This window comes from Castor canadensis, chromosome 3 (assembly GCF_047511655.1).
Source record: "Castor canadensis chromosome 3, mCasCan1.hap1v2, whole genome shotgun sequence".
Taxonomy (NCBI): Eukaryota; Metazoa; Chordata; class Mammalia; order Rodentia; family Castoridae; genus Castor; species Castor canadensis.
This window is the reverse complement of record NC_133388.1, coordinates 1,176,275-1,194,509: the sequence shown is the minus strand read 5'-3', so window position 1 is coordinate 1,194,509 and position 18,235 is coordinate 1,176,275. Positions and strand designations below refer to the sequence as shown.

General features: G+C 41.6%; 1 pseudogene; it reads left to right on the top strand.

The window, feature by feature from the left end:
- The window catches only part of LOC141410460 (B-cell CLL/lymphoma 9 protein-like), a 52,910-nt pseudogene extending 36,389 nt beyond the window's left edge, over positions 1 to 16,521 (top strand).
- Positions 16,522 to 18,235: the final 1,714 nt, after the last annotated feature.

Below are 18,235 nucleotides of genomic sequence, written 5' to 3'. Positions count from 1 at the left end.
GAGAAATTTCTGTTTAGTTCAGTTGCCCATTTCTTTATTGTTTCACTGATTTTGGAACAGTTACCATTTTGAACTCCTTGTATATTCTGGTTATCAGTCCTTTGATGTATAGCTGGAAAATATTTTCTCCCACTCTGTTGGTGGTCTCTTCAGTTTAGAGACCATTTCTTGTGTTTTGCAGAAGCTTTTTAATTTTATTAAGTCCAATTTGTCCATTCTTTCTCTTAGTTGCTGAACTGCTGGAGTTCTATTGAGGATGTCTGTGCCTATACCTATTGCTTACAGAGTTTCCCCTGCTCTTTATTGTACTAATTTCAGAGTTTTGGGTCTGATATTAAGGTCCTTGATCTATGTTGAGTTAATCAACTCAAAATAAAAACATTTTTACAGTCTGAATGTTAGGAAGCAATGGGGATAAAATTCATTGACTTGAAACCAGCTCTTAACTTACTTCCTGGGAGAGACCTGGGTTGAGTGGTTCCTGAGGATTCCCTGCTGGTCCCTGGTGTTCCTCTACGCTGGTCCTAGGTTCATTTCAATATTCCGTGGCGCCCCCTGGTGGTGCTGATAAAACCATCGTCTTCCTGATTGTTTTGTGATTCCTGGGCAACGATAGTGAACCTGCATGCCCCCTGCTGGTTATGAGCACCTCTGCAAGGTGGACTGTGTCTGGACTTGCACTGCATGAAGATTACAGTGCTTGGACACAGAAATACCAGCACTGTCCTCACCTGTCACATTGCTCAGCTATAACAACACTTGCTTTTGTCTGTTTCCCTGGATATGATCACGCTGAATGTGCTCCGCTTAGCCCAGATCACAGCAATACAACCCAGGACCTTCTCTGCTCAAATTCATATCCAGGACAAAAAAATACTCAGATGCTGAGAGTGTGTGTGACACAGGTAAGGCTGAGCATCTGGAAAGACCATTTGCTCCTTCCCCTCATTGCACTAGGTGACCTTTGCCTGGAAACCTGGAGATAGGAAACAACCATAGGTTGTGTAACCATAGGTCACACAGTTAAAATTTGTGTAAAAATAGAGTAAAATTCTAAAATATGTGAATGGATCATTTTGAATAAAATGGGAAAAAATGACTCTATAGAAAATTAAAATTGAACAAGAAAATCAGGGAACTTCCAGTCATCTGAAGGTGATAATCATGAGAAAAGTTTACTGGCTAGATTGCACATTTAGGTTCATAAAATCAACAGAAAAGTGTCAATAGCACTTTTATATGTTAAGAATATTGCAGGAAAGGAAATGGAAAGGGATTCCATTTGCAATTATCCATGATGACAAAAACAAAGTGTAGTTTTAGGAAAAGGAGAGGCTTTACTCATTTATTTTATATCTTTTGATCACTCAAATATTTGGATTTATTTTCTAGTAGCCATGACAAAAGAAAACCTGAGTGAGTGAAACTTTTCCTGTTACATAAATATGACTGGTAATAAGGTAAATAAGCCAGTCACTAAAGGAGGAATAACGTAGGAGCCACTTACACAGGGGTCCTAAAACACTAAAATTCAGAAACAGCCAGTAGAACATACTGCAGGACTGGGCTGAGAACATGACAGGAGTTTCTTGATGGTTTCAGGCTTCTGGTTTGGGAAGAGGAGAAGGGTGCAGGTGAAGGTCAGTGGTGAGCAAAGAATGACAGAATCAATTTGATGACACTTAACTGAGTACATGAAAATATTTAAGTTGGTAAATTATGTCGCATGCAATATACCACTATTACAAAAACTTACATCTGACAAATGAAAATTGAACAGAAAAATATAGAGTCATCAGTGAAGCTGGATTTCTTCTGACACTAAGGTGGAAAGAAATTTCCCTCCATAAAAGACATCCTCAGCCTACAGTGATGGTCATGAACTGCTTGGCCCTTAGTGAAGGCTGAGGGCTTCAAATAAGCCATGTCATTCAGAGAAAGCTGCACTCAATGACTAGCATTGTAATGCAGTCTGGGATCCACATTAAATGGTTCCCATGTCAGGAGAATCCTTCAGCTCACTTGTTTGTGGGAGAAACACTTATGAAGTCACACATTATTAGTAACTCCACATCTGTAACATCACACCACATTAGTAACAAAGAAGCCTGGCAATATGGCGTGCATGAATGCTCTCAGCTCCATTTGGTGTTACCAGGAAGACAGTGCAAGATCCACTCCAAGAGATAGCATGAGACCTTATCTGAAAAAAAATCTAAATAAAAATAGGTTCTGAGGTGTGGCTGATGTAGAGTAACTGCATAAGAAGCAACTACCTAACCCATCAAAAATAAAAGAAAGAAAAGAATCATTTCTGATGTCCTGAGAAGGTAGTGATTGGGTAGTAACAAGACCACAATGAAGAAATGTTCATATGTGAGTATGTTAATATCATCTGCCATTGGTGCTGAGGCTGTGCTTGTTCTCAGCTGAGTGCCCCTGTTGTGTAAGTGTAGCCTAAGTGTCCCCTGTGAGGACTGAACTCAGGGAACCTTGTTACAGCAACACTGGTTCTTAAGTTACAAGTGTAACTTGCAATTTTAGTCACTAAGACATTCATAAGAGTCAATACAGATGTGAGAGAAATGTCCTTATGCTCTGCACCCTGCAATGATTGACTGTTCAGTTAATACCCAGATAGCTGCAGGCATAGCTTCTATCACAAGAAGCTGTGTTGGGAAGCAAGTCTGTGAAATCTCTTCCTCCCTCATCTGAAAGCCTCTAGCAGTGCACAAATCACCTTGATTCATTGCATATCTGTAACATTTTGGAACATTGTCATTGTCATTGCATTTAATATTTCTCCTTTTGCATTACCATGGCTTAAATTAACTCTGTAAGTCTTCATTTCATTTTCAGTTAGGATTTCTTAGTAGTACACAAATGTTTCAGGTGCAAAATAACCTTCATTCATGCTGTTTAAAATTTGAGAACTCAGATGCTTCACTATGACCAAAGTTCAGTGGTGAATGGCCAACCCAGGCCATTCACTGACCACTGTCAGCACACATCCTCTGATGGCCTTAAACACATTGGTGTTATGCATATGGGACAACCTGTACATCCTCTGACTTCAAGTGCTTTAGTATGAGGTAATCTGGGATCACCAGAAGTATATTACACATGTGATAGTGGACTACCCATAATTGGAGCCTTGTGGGTGGAAATCCTGACTTTGCATGACACATGGGCTTACAGGGCAGGAGACACTTCCCTCGAGTGTTCATAGACACATGACATGTGTCTAACCCAGTGAAGGGGACATCGATACCTTCAGGGTCAAATTATCACAGAACTTTCTGAATTGGAAGATGAGGGAACAATGGGAGAAAGTGAGCAGTACTCAAGGTCTGAGGACAGGTTTAGTCTGGATTTAGGTGTTTGAGAGAGAAATTGATTTTGGTTTGACATTCATTGTGCAATATGGGACAGGAGAGAGTGTGCAGGATGCAGGGTTACATCCATCTGGTTGTCATAATCCACCTGGATTCTCCATGTGGTAGTGGAGAACCTTTCTTACTACCACCCAGAGGACTGCTTTCTGAGCTGTATGCTGATTATCACCTACTAGAGACCTGCAGGTTTTTCAGCTCTGTGCCTGACCTCCTGCCTCCATAATGCAGAATCTGTGAGGTGTGTTTTCAGCTCATGTGGTCTGCTGCTTCTCCATCCATGACCCTGACGAATAAATAGAGAAGAGAAAACCCTGTCCATTGAGGGCCACAGTGTGCATGTGGTGCAGAAGATTCAATATCCCAGGGAGCAAAGGGACCTGATGGGCAGAGGTAAGGAGGACTGATCATACCCAACTAAGGCAGGTGTTCCTTTGTCTGTGTGGGGAGGCACAGCAACAGGGAGAGTGTTCAGAGGAATTCTTTCCTGATAGTTTTTACTAGCTCATCCTTTCAAAACAGGATGCCAGAGCCTGGGTGTCTTAATGGCAGAATTATTTCCTCAGACATCTGGTGAATAGAAGTCAAAGAAAAAAGTGCCAGTGTGCTTGGTTCCTTTTAACTCCATGAGTTCCAGGGTAGTTTCTGGACATAGAGGCCCATTTAGATTATGGAATTTTCAATGGGTGAATGGAAGCAGAATGGGGATAGATAGGGCAACAGAGAGAGAAAGAACAGAGAGGAGGAGAGAGGAATGGAGTGAGGGTGAGAGGGAAGAACAGGGAATTGTAGAGGTAGAGACAGAGACAAATAACTAGGGAGGTCTATTGTTAGATTCTCTTCCAATTAAGTCCATAGTCCTTTTGGATCCAAGCTTTTACTCAATCATATTTACCTCTTCAAATGACACAGTTCAAATTAGATTCTACTGTCATTTAGGTATCTCCATTTGAATTTTCAGGGACAAGTTTGACCCAAAACAGCAGTTCAGGGATAGTGAGAATTCTTGGGCTATTTTGCTTGTCACGGAGGAAAAGCTGAATTTATGAAGGATATGTTCCTAGTGAATGGTCCCAGTGAATCCTTAAATAGAGTCACTTACTAATTTACTGCCACAGTGAGAGACATGAGCCAAAACAAAGAAAGTCATCCCTAGAGGCTGCTGAGACTTTGGAGATGAAAGAAAACCACTGAACTAAATAGAAAGTGTCTGGCTGTTCCCTCCTGTGACTGATTCTGTTCTGGAATCCAGGGCTGGGTGAGACTTGAGAGAATCATAAAGTCCAGGCCTTCTGTCCGCTGCAGGCAGGTTAGTGAAATCCTGTCACTGTATGTCACAGTAATACACGGTTTTGTTCTCCATGGTCATTGAGCTCAGATGCAAGGTGAACAGGTTTGGACTATATCCACTGCCATGGTGACTGAACTCTTAAGGGAAGGGTTGTAGTAGATGTCCTCATCTCTATAGTCGTGCACTACCCAGTGCAGCTCTTTCTCTGTGGGCTGTGGGATCCAACTCCACAAGTGATCACTTGAGGTGGAGTAACCAGAGGTAGAAAAGGTGAGGGACAGAGTCTGTGGGGGTTTCAACAGGCAAGGGTCCCTCTCCTGCAGCTGCACCTAGGACAGGACACCTGGAGACAGAGAGTAGAGTGAGTCATGAGCTCAGAGGAAGCATTCCCATGTTATCCTGCCTGAAACCCTGAGACACTCACATCTGGGAGCTGCCAGCAGGAAAACAAAGACCCCAGAGTGTGTCATGTTCTTAGGGAGGATGTCCTTTACTCCCAGAAAATATTTCCAGTGTGTAGAAGAGCCTGAATTTAAGTGAAGGTGCAGCTTCATCAATGATGTGATTGGGGAATTGCATGTGGGATGTACACAATGGGGAGCCCTGTCTCCTGGGAGAACGCTGCTTGCTGATCTTTTGGAGAGCTCAACTCTCTCTCTCTCTCTCTCTCTTGTTAGCCTCATCTGATCTGTCAGGAGTGAAATGTGCTGAAGATGCTAATCATGAATGAATATGTGCACACACCACCCACACACTCAGTCACACTCATACTTGCACTCACACACACACACACATATACATACACAACCCATATGCTCAGCAACTCACACAGAAACACACACACACACACACACACACACACACACATGAAAGCCAAGGCTGGCCATTCTGAACTCCTATATTTGTGGAACTTATTTAATTAAATAATAGCTACATCTGTCAACATCCTTTCTGCCTTTCTAACACACATGTTGAAATGCCAAAGAAATGAGTATTGTTTATCAAGCTGTGTTAATCATAACATAACCCATGCAACCTTCTACCACATCCCCTATCTTCATGTAAATTCCAGTCAGTAAAACCTGTAACAAGAAAGTCTCCCTTAAAGTACTCACTCCCTCTCAAGGGTGTACTTTCCTCTGTAATGAAACTTCCCCATAATTCCTTATTATGTGTCATCTCTGAATTCTTTCTCTGCCAGTGATAATAACCTGGTGACTCTGGTGGAGTTCTCTGTCTCTGAGGCACCCCATCCTTCAACACTGGCAATAATTGTCAGAACCCAAATGCACAGGGAGAAATGTCAAAACGGTCAAATGGCATTGCATCCTGATGCCCAGCTTCTTCACAGCCCAGGGAGGTATTATGAAGTGAAGACCACTCACAGATTGTGAGGAAATTGTTGAAAAGCCTTCTCCTCATTAGGAGTCTCTGACCAAACATATAGAGTGCTCCAACTATTTAAGAGCAAGGAAAAAACTTACTCAATGGGCAACAAAATTAAATAGATATTTCACATTCATATGGGCAAATCACACATACACCATCCTCAAATTTTCTAACCATCAGGAAAATGCCAAGTGAAAGCAAACTGTGATTTTACATTGTGTCTGTGTTTGTGAAGTCATAATGAAACTCACTGAAGCTGGGGAGGGAGGAAGGAGTAAAGGAGAATAATGAAGTGCTTATCTGATAGAAGTTCAATATATTCACACATGAAATTCCATGGCAAATACACTTTTGACAATGTATACGCAATATGAAAATGAAGTACAAATTTCTTAAAAATCTTTTATTGGGGTAAGTAATAGGAAAATGTGGGGGTGAATATAGAGGTAAAGTAGGGTAAATATGATTGAGTCACTTTATATACCTGCCTAAAAAGAGAGCAATTAAACATTGGAAATCATTTTACACAGAATGGAGGAATGGGAGATGAACCTAACCATGGTACATGGTAACACAATAAAATACCATGTACAACTAATATATGCTGTTAAACTGTTTGACCAAGGAAAAGATACCATCACTAAGCTCCCACAAATCCACTAATGAGTACAAGTCTGGTGGATAGGAAGCAATTTTGTCAAAGTCATGTACACAATAACTGCACAGATAATTTACAGCAGCCAAATATGGAATTAACTTCAGTGTTTTTTGGAACAAGAAACATATAATGGAAACGTGGTGGTTTTGCAGAATAGGTTAGTGTTCAGCATTCACACAAAGAAACACTGCCATGTTTGGCAAAATGATCCACATCTATATGGCAGAACATAGTTAACTTTTTAATTTTAATTTAGTCATAGTATGTGTATCTCCTGGTAGATTTGAGATTCCAGGGTTCAAACTCAAGGCCTTACATTTAGTATGAGAGTGCCTTTCCAGAGGAGCCACTTTTTTTTGTTATAAGTTAGTGTTTTTGCCCAGGTTGTCTGAATATTGATCCTTCTGTCTATGGTCCTGTGACAATTGTTATTCTAGGCATACACCACCACACCAAGCTTTTCGCATTGGCCTCAATCTCTTATCCTCCCAATCTCTGCCTCCTGAGTAACTGGGATTACAGGATTGAAATACATCACCTTGCCTAATTTTGTAAATCTTTATGGGGATATGAATGAATAATTGAAAACTTAATTCAAACTAATGTAATAAAAACAATCTCTTCAAATATCAATAATTTTTAAGTTTTGGAATTTTGTGACCTTGCTTTCTGGTCCTATTGAAATATATCTTAGATCATTTTAACCTTTGATTGCTTACTGTGCTAAACAAGAATCAGCAGTAATTTCTCCATTCTAACCATTTTGGCCACTTTTTATTGATCACATTCTCTTTTCCCTCTCACCTGCCTTTCCTAGACTCATGTGACCAATTTTCCCTTTCATTGCTGCACTCTTTATTTATTAGAATCTACAAATGCGTGAGAATATGTGGTATTTGTCTTTGTATGTTTGACATATTTCACTAGAAACAATGGTCTCCAGTTCTATCATGTGTCTGCAGAAGATCAGAATTCGATTTTTGGGGTGATCAATATCTCACTTCTGTAATATCTCATTTACTTCAAATTTCATCCATTGAATGGTATCTGGTTGATTCCACTTTTTATACATTATATATAGTACTCTGTTAAATATAATCATATATAGAGAAAACATGAAATTTTATGAATAATACATAATTTTAATAAATTATACAAAAATTATCTTACACAAATAAGTAATATTTGTAACACAGTAATATTTGTAATATCAGTAATACACCAACGGGCAACTATCTGAAATAGAAATTGAAAAAATTCTATCTGAAATGCTGTGAGATACAAAACACTTGGGGATAATTTAAACTGAGGAGGTGTGTTCTACATGGAAATTCATAAAACTTGCATGAAATAAACTGCAGAAGACACAGGGATGTGGAAATTTCTCACATATTTATGAATAGAGTAATTAATATGGATAATGTGCATTTTTTCAAAAAGGATAAACATTTTTATTACTCTTTTACAATGCAAACGACAATATTTTCAACAGTATAAAAATTGATAGCAATAAACTTTTGCAGCCACAAAAGATGCTGAATACTGAAGGCAATCATAAGGGAAAAGAAGAAAGCCAGTGTGATCAGACTACCTGACATCAGCACATGAAAGATAGCTCTGAGACCAACACAGCAATGCTCCAGAAGATTGAAGTTAGAGTGGTCACACTCCCTGATGTCAACACATGCCATAGAGTCTTGCAGAAAAACGCAGCATGGCTCCAGTGAACAGCTGTCACGTGAAACATAAGGACCAGGAAGAATCCCACCTTTTCCAGTGACTGATTTTCTACAAAGTTAGCAAAACATGACAGTGAGAAATCAACAGTATCTTCCATAAGTAACATGTGGAAAACCTGTTATCCACATTCAGTAACAGTTTCCTTTCCCTCTCTCATATGGATCATAAGGATGAAACCCCCTGAACTTTGTACTACTCATTAATCACAAAATCTTGAACAGAAGATCATGTGGAGAAGACATGTTTAATGAACAGACATTAGTCGATTTGCCCTAGGTCTTGTGGACTCAGTCAATGGACCCCATTTTTGTGCTCTCCCAATGCATGATGGCCACCTTCATTTCAAATCACCCATGTCGCTCATGCATTACTGATTGTCCTACTCTACAGTCACTGCATAGATGCCCACAGGTTATTGCACAGGGATTGGAGTTCATGAGCACCTGGAGTGGGAAACTGTATGTACTTTGTATAGATGAAACATTCACTGAAAGTATGAAGAAACCCATTATTGTGGAGCCATGAGGACACAGCAAAAAGAGAACAAGATGCTGTCCCCAGAGCTAACAGCACAATGGCAAATTCCATCTTCAAGTCTCCCCAAAGGCATTGGGATGGAGGTGACTCCATGACAGACTGAGCAGTTCAAGATCATCTCAATTTCCACCTCTCATGTTGTGGACTCGAAATGTCCACTTCCATTTCCCACAAGAATCTTTACACATAAGAAAGTAGGAGAGTCCTGGGATATGGTGACTGACAAGGTACACCAGCCTTTCCCTGGACCCCATGGACAAAAGCATACCTGAGCTCAGGAAGGTACACTGCTGTCTGGGATTTAGAACTCAGGGGTCACCAAAGATATAAAGGGAGATGTATGAAAGATTATAATCAAAAGCAAAATAAATTGTGTAAAATATTATAAATTGGCTTGTTCTGAGACCATTCATCAAAGTACCTCATAGCAGGGGAAAATTGAAAATTGTTAGGTTTTATGCATCAATTGCACTGAGCTCAATCCCATTTTGCTTTCTTAATCCCAAAATGTGTCCAAATCAGGGACTCCCTCTTAGTCTCTGTGCTGTCATAGGAAAAGTCTCACCAGAGAGCCTTGACCACAGCAAATTTACTTCTGAGCCCCAAATTGACATTCTGAATTATGTTTATTTGAGAATACATCTAGTATTTGAAAATCACAACAGGGCCAAAACAGAACTAAAGTCTACAATAGATCATAAATCTACTATGACTCCCTGAGATATTTAAATGGTGATGTAGCCAAAGCACACAGGAACAGTCCTTGACTCATTTCTGCACCTGCTTATGATGCCAACCCTATGCTTCATGTATGCTGAATGCCCCTTGCTAGTCCTCAATGCCCTTGACTGGAGGTTAGCATTCCGTCTCACACAGAGATCCCGTCACTGTGTCTTTAACACAGTAAAATGTGGCCATATTCTCACCTCTCAAGCTGCTCATTTCAGAGAGAATGTGTTCTTGTTGTCTCTGTAGATGGTGAATCTACCCTTCATGGAGTCTGTGTAGTATGGGTTTTCACCATTTGAGTTGATACGTCCAACCAACTCTATTCCCTTCCAAGTACCTGGCAGGTTTTGTATTTCCCCAAATCCAAGAAGGTGAATCCAGAGGCTGCACAGGGGTGTCTCAGAGAACCCCAAGGCTGTACCAGGCCCCTCTCATATTACATCAGCTGCAACTTATATTGGACGCCTGCAATCATATAGAATCCTGTTCAGAAATCTGTCCTTATATTGCACACCTGAAAACACAGAGTATCCTGGTCAGAAACTGTCATACATACACACTGTTTCCCTCACTCATATCGCTTCCCCTACTCAGTATCTCCTGTTCTTCAAAAATATCACACTGTAAAACATCAGTGTGAATGGTCTGTCTTCCATGTTGATCACTGAGTGGGATCAGCAGGAATCCAGGGCTGGGCTTCTCTCAGATCTGCAGTGTCAGTGCTGTGCTGGTTTTCATGATCAGACGGAGGACTTATTTTCATGTCCTCCTGCTATATAGCAAGATTTGTTAGAAGTGTCAGAGACGCAAATAGATGTGAATGTCCTGGAGTGTCCATAGCACTTTAGAATGCATCTATAAGCTCAGAAACATGGAGGGGGGATTAAATGTGACCAAGATATCACTTTGGTAAGATTGAACCCAGTGTGATGAACTCTGATTCTCATCACTGGGACATAGTTTTCCTGATTCTATCCCTTGGACAGAACTTCACCTGCCTACTTATGCTGGTACAATCCACTTATTTATTGCTTCATTTCAGGATTTAACTTAGGAAAATGTAAAGGAATTATGGGACAATTGCATGACTGTGGTTTGTCCCCTGTCCACAACACTCTTTTTGCCTGTGGATGTTTTCTCCACCTCTGCACCTGTGTTTATTTGCAACAGCTTTATTGATGCATTGACATATTAAATTTATGTATTTTACCATTATATTGCACACATAACGAAAAATATGCCCGCTTGTGCAAACATCACTGCCATGAGAACAGTGAAAAAGTTCTGGAACCTGGAACCATGAGAACCTGATCCTCTCAGTCATCAAAGCCTGTATGATGGTGGAGAGGAGAAGAAAATTCCTGTTGCTCCACAGATAAGAACAGATAAATTGTTCCTTCTTTTACCAGGTATTGTAGGCTAAAATACACCTGAGAGTAAAGAAAAGTGTGTTTAAATTGTCATTGATTGGAGGCACAGGCAGTATCATAGATGTCACAAGCATCTTACAACATATTTTGATTTTGACATTCTGATGCTATTTCTTCCTAGAACAGTGTACTGTAAAATAGTGATGTGCAAGACCTCTCTAGACTATTATCAGAATCTTCATTCATTCACTTCTTGTCTACCAGTCTCTCCTTCTGTGGAATGAAGTCAAGTGGAACTAAAAGTGTCTCCAAGCAATGACTTGAGGGATAGATTTGTATATAAAGAAAGAAGCCAAGTACTATTGTTCAATAGAATTGGGCCAAATGAATTGTGGAGATGGACAAAGATGTCCCTCCCTTCATAGGCTTAGGGTGCTAGGATCTTCTAAGTATAAAGCCTTGAGGGAGAAGCCCAGAAGGCCCCTGGTTCCTCAGCCTTCATTGCCCACATCTGCTGCCAATCTCTGCTCTCTCTGCTCTCTGAATCTACACTTGTCAGTCTCAAGAAGATACTGAAGGCAATTGCAGGGGAAGTCTGATCCACTGCTCTGTAAGAGGAAACTGGCCAACATTTTCAGAATCCACACAGTTCTAGTTCTGCAAGGACAATGAGTGAAAGAACTATGGAGGATGCAACACACAGTCCTGGAATTTAAACAGAGGTTTGTCAGAGTGAGGAGCCAACACTGAGTCTCCTTCAATAGTGACTCATGTAACGAAGGGAGCAAGGTTTTTTCCAACACCCCAGAAATGTAAGTCTGTCAGTGTGCATAGCCTGTCTGGGAAAGCAGTATGTGTTCGAGTCCAACCTGCTTGAATTCAGCATGGGCTGAGCCCAGCAAACCCAAGGAACTGGGAAGCCTGAGCCCTTGGGCCTCACTACTGCCAAGTGTGCTTAAGAACTGCAGTAAGAGCATATCAGTCTCAAATCTATGATTCCACATTGCTTATACTGTCTAATCTTGCACTTTCTTGAACCAGTTACCCAATTTCTCTCTTTCTCCTGCATTTTGTAACTGCCAGCATTATAATTTGTAAGTAGTTATTTTTCATAATTCTCAGAGTGGATGTCTCCAGGAAACTTGCCTCAAAGTGAATAGTAAGCTGAAGTTAACCCATATAACATTTAGAAATCCATAGTACGTATTTTTCTTCAATTCCAAATTTTTTTTATTATATTCATTATAGGTGGAATTTATAGTGACTGTTCCAATTATTCTTATATTGTATATTATTTACATTGTCCCCATCATTCCTCCCTCTCATCCCAATCCCCACCCCACATAAAATTATTGCTGGAGGTATTTTAGTTCTGTTTCATTAATCATATAACATCACCTTAATCTCTATCCTTACCCACCCCCTTCCCCCTAGTAATCCCCACACACTGTGAATGTTTTACAATCCTGGTTTTCATACTTAATATTTGAGTTGATGTTCAAAGGGGTTTTACAATGTATGCAAACTTCTGGGTGTGCTTTACCTTGGTTCATTCAATCCCTTAGAATATTCTCCCTTACCCCTTTACCTCCCACCCTGTTTTTCAACAGCTTTCAATACACATCCTTATATCTCCTGCAGTATTACTGAGGCTCTATGATTTTCTTTTCCTTTCTCTCTTTCCCTGGGTTCCACTGTTACAAACAGGGTCCATAACTGAGTTTCTATATGGTCATGCTTGTTTTTGTATACATGTTTATCATTGGACCTATCTTCCATGTATGAGAGAAAACATGTCTCTTTTGTGTATCTGATCCTGTCTAATTTCACTTAAAATGAAGTTAGTGTCAAGGGAGCAGACAGGTGTATTGAACAAGCTGCAAGTTTGAGTTTGGCATAGCCCAAAACCGCAGCAGGGAACGAGTATAGTTATGCCCAGTAAAATTGCACGCTTAATTTTCACAGTCTCAGCTGCAGAAGTGGGCAAGATGCAGTACAACCGTTTTTTCCTTTAAAGTTTATGTTTGGAGAGAAGCTGTCATAGGTCCCTCCTGTTGCCAAGGGGATCACGGGTCACGTCCCCTTCCCCAAGAAATGCCTCTCCACCCAGTCTTGCTATTGATTTAATAAACACACTGGAGATGGGCGGTGGTGGTGTGTGTCCATCTGAGCACACAGCCTACTTGGCCCCAGCTTTATACACATTTTGTCTTCTCTGTTGTCCTTTCTGCATCTCCAGTCACCACAAGTTAGATATCTAGGACAAGCCTGTGTGTGATGCTAGAGGTAGCATCCCAAACAGGGACCTGAGAGGGAAGTGACAGCTGGATGGGAAACTAACTACTGGGGAACTTGAAGCCTGAGATGAGGAGACACTCTCCATCAAGTGTACACATAAGAGAAGTAAAGAGGGGGTGGAGGGTGAGATGAGTACAGCCAAGTATAAAGCCATAGGACTGGGTGTGTCTAAGGACTGAGAGTGCTCCATACAGGCTTTAAAAGCTATGTTAAAGATGAGAGGAAGCAGAGTCAAGTCGATGCAACTTTTGCAGTTTTTAGATATTGTATAGGATACTTGCCCATGGTTTCCTGAAGAGGTACCATAAATTTAGAAACATGGAACAAGGTAGGAGTCAGGCTGAAGGCACGTATGCTGCTGAAAGTCCCAAATGCATGCCCATTTTTACTTTTGGTTTGTGGTCTATGATTAGAGATTGTTTGGGGCCTACTCCCTCACACAAAGCTTCCTCAGTATTTGAACTGGCATGTGGGGCTCACCCCTTACAATCACCAAGGCAGTATCCCATAAAGGAAAAACATGTGGGCAGTGAAGCCACTGAGCAATCCACCCCACCTTATGAGAATAGGTTTCCCATAACATTACAATTCAATCCAACAATGATTCAGATTCTGATTTAATGTCAAATGAGGCACACCAAGCATAGGGAACCATGCATTTGGGGGTACTTCCACAGGCAAAAATTTTTTCTATTCTTGCTAAGTGTCCCCTGCAGGCTGCCTGGCAGGAACCTCACAGGTCAGGGAGAGGATACAGCTGGTTTTAAATGTTACCCTGTGCTCAGAAGGCCAGATGCTAACAACTCTGGCATGCAACAGAGATTTCATGAAAAGATTCCATTTAAAATTTAAAGGAGGTGAAACAAGGCTGAACAATGTATAGCTCTATAGAGCCATTTACACAGGGCTATTACAGTGTGATAGGAGACACTGCTGTGTCTCCAGAGGAAAAGACAGGGCTTGCTAATGCATGCCTCTCTCTAGGTGATTATTTGCTGTGGCAAACAGATTTTGTAGATTTATGTCAGGAGCAGGCTAAACGAAATTTGGCTCATGGACTTCAAATAACTGCAGATGTGTTAATGGGAAGAGGACCTTTTGAAGACGTAGATAAGCAATTACAATATCCCCTTCAGGGGCATGGAGAGAACTACACAGGAAAGGAGAGAAAGTTTGGGAATTAACTAGCATTCTTGAAAGTCCTGCTGAGCCATATCAAGAGTTTGTGGCATGCCTACTGCAAAATGTAGGCAGGAGAGTGGTTGATACCAAAGCCGGAAACATACTGGTAGAATGGAAGGCTTTCAAGAATGCTAATAAGGCTTGTAAAGCAGCCTTCCACCCAAATAGACAAAGAGCTTCTCAGCAGGAAATGATTAGAATCTGTGTAGATGTTGGGCCAATCATATCCAGGGTACAGCTTTAGATGCTGCCTTAAAGGAAGTGTTGTTTTTTCCCTTGGGGAAGCAAAAAAGGAATATGTATTTTCTGTGGAAGAGAGGAATGTTTTGCTAGGATGTGTAGGAATAGGCCCCAAAAACAGGTAGGTATTTCATAGGCTGTCACAAGGCTACTGACTGGCACCAATGTGCCGAGGGTTTGACCCCTGGGGTTTGTTCTTGGTGTCAGAGGGGAAAACATTGAGCAAATGAATGCCACTCCAAAACAGATATCAATGGGCAACCTCTTAGAGGGCGGTGAAACTTTCAACAGGGCTGGCCCCTGCCTCATCAAACAGTGGGCAAAATCATTAATCTTCTGAAATTGCCCATGATGCACCAAGTCCAGTCCCCCATGCTGTGCTCACCCTTGGGGAATCTCAAGGCCGTCTCTCACCCCCTCACAACTGTCATGTATGCTGGCAGGACCAGCAGCTGCTGTTCCATTAAATCACCCCCAGTACTGGGGTCTGATGCTGTTTTTCCTGTTCACCTCAAATATCTGTCACTTCCTGCCCCATCACCTGTTTGGACATCCTCTCCCAAGCCTCCCCTCCGGACTCCTGGGATGTCTCCAAACTACAAAGCCTTCTACACCATGGCCCCAACGCCATGCTGGGAAGTATGGAGTCAAGTGGCCCCTGACCTCCTACAGCCTACCAGCATGACTCTGTGAATATCTCTGGAAGTGTTCCCTCTAGTACATCTTTCACCTTACACTAAGCCTCCAGATTCACCTTTTCCCAGAACTCTCTCTCAGTTATGATGTCCATGTTTGCAATGCCCAGTTCTAACCCATTCCATTGTACCATGAGGCTCTCAAGACTGTGGCCAGCTTCAATGACAACTCCCCTCCAGCTTATTCTCCTGAATTACCATCAATGAATAATGGGAATCAATACAGAGTCTTTGAATTTTAGGTCCAAACTCCATGGTTCAGATGCCAACTCACTGCCCAATGGGGATGACCTAACCACTTTCTCATTCCATTCAGATGCTTTCTCTGAATACCATGGGACCCAACATGCCTCTTCTTGGGGTCCCAATGGGGCCTCTCTTGATGTCATACAATTCTATCATGAGGCATAGGTCCCAGGAGCCTCTGGTGGCACCTTAGGGAGGGATAGATTTACCCCAGGCTTACCTCCAGCACAGTCTCCTCCTGTGCAGTTTCCATTCCCTCACAGAGGCCCCTGTGGGAGACAACACAACTTCCCAGTAGGGACATATTTCCCAAGCAAAGACACACTTGGCCTCTCCCACCATCCTGCCCCAAAGTTCAGCAGGTGCAGCACTATGCAAGTCTGGAGGCCCAGGGGTCATGATGCCTTAACTGTGCTGGGGAGCAGTATGTCCTTGGTGTTTGTAGACCCAAATCTGTGGGAGGACATCTGACCTGGAGTGACCAGAATACCTGAATTTTATCAGCCCTACATTACTCCATCTGAGAAGCTAGACAGAAGGAGATGGTTCACACCATTATCCTAGGTCTTGGACCTGGATTTTTGCACCTGCAAGGAATGATGGGTGACCAACAGGATTAGCATTACCTGGCATGGGTGGTCCAGGACCAGCCAGAACTGTGAAGATGCCCCATGGTACAACTCCATCCATGACGTGGCACAACCCAATGAGACCATAAGCCTTTCTCCAGCAAAGCAATATAGACCCTCAGTAGCATACGACATCAACACCACAATCTACCATGACTGGGCAGCCCATCCTGAGAATCAACCCAGCTTGTCCCATGTGCATGATATGCTGCAAGAGCCTGCCTGGCTCTAAACCCACCTTTGGCCTCTGGGCTTTTCAGGCAATATGATATCCATGAAGATTCCCCACAGTTGAGGACACAGGGCATGGCTGCTGACATGGGCACCCATGGACCAGGAAGCCCAGAAAACATGATGTTTTTAGATGCTACATTCATACATAAGGATCCTTGTCAAGACGCTTTGAGGGAACTCCAGGAAGATTGACTGTTGGTCATGCAATAGGAGAACAGATACCTGAGGGCTGTTTTGGGGAAAGAGGGGAAGAGCTGGAGAATGTTTGGATTTGTCTGAAATTATTATTTTACTCAACAGGTGCTTTTATTTTATATGTATAGTTAAAAGGACTCGGGTGTCCCAGGATGGAACCTACTTTTGGGAATTTGTAGCTGGGCTTTGAGAATTGTCATCTGCCCTGTGCTTAAATATTGTGTGTGTGTTTATGTCCTTTTTATTGGCTTCTACCAGGATTGCTTTCTGGTTTTGTTCTTTGATTTGGGTTTATTTTTTTCTTATTTAAAAAATAATGAAGATTAGGAAATTTGTTTTTCAGTTCAAGTACTCTACAGCACAGTCTGTTTCTTCCAGTATACAAACCAATTGCCATAGTTCTCTACTTTTCTCCCCACCCTTGCAGTCCCTTGGCTAAGTATGTCTTTCCCTTCTGCAACCCTCCTTTCCTCTTGGCTTTGGAACCTGCAATAGCTGGTATTCTTCCAGGAATATAACTCTAGCAAAACTTTCAAAGTAGCATCCTCCTGGCTCCAGCAGGAACAGCTCTGTCCTAGAGATAACCACAGGACTACCCCCCTTCACATTTCTCTTTTCCAGGGATGTCTTTGATGTCCATTTTACTTTCTGTTCACCTTTAATTAGGAATTCCCAAGTAAATTTTATTAATGTGTGAGTTCTTCAGATGTCACAAGCTATCCAAGATTTGTTTTTGTTTTAAATATTATAGTTCCTACACTTTCCTCCTTCTCCCATATGGAAAACATTTTGTATAACCTTCTTTAAATTTGGGACAATACCACTTGACAGACTAGTGGTGTCAGAAAATTAATACTTTTTTCCTTACAGAATGAAACAAATGAAATCACATCCTATGATGATGCAGATGTCACATTTTCATAAGTCTATATGTGGTATCAACACTGAAGCATCACTTCCAAGTCCCCAGGCTCACCCTGTATCAATTAAAATATCAGGGCAGTAAAATGCACAGAAATCATCACAGATCAGGGGCACAGGATTCCTGAGATATTCATTCTACTCGCAAACCAACTTCCTCACATGCACAGAGAAAGTGCTGAGCTGAGGAAGCCCCAGCACCTGCTGACTCTGCTGTTGATGGACCTAGTCACAGCTTTGGGAGCTTTGGGAGCTGCAATGGTTCTAGAGGACACACACAGCACAAATACTTTCCATGTCCCAAGACATGGGTTCCTGTCAGGAAAAAATGAGAGAGTTTTACACATGTTGCCAGGAATCTTGAGGGTGTTTTATCTGCATTAATGACAAGTGCTAGTATGCTGTGCTACATTATCATTTGTAAACATGAGGGATAGTATTCATCATTGTGAAATTCACATGGATAAGCTGAGTCAACAGAAAGAAATA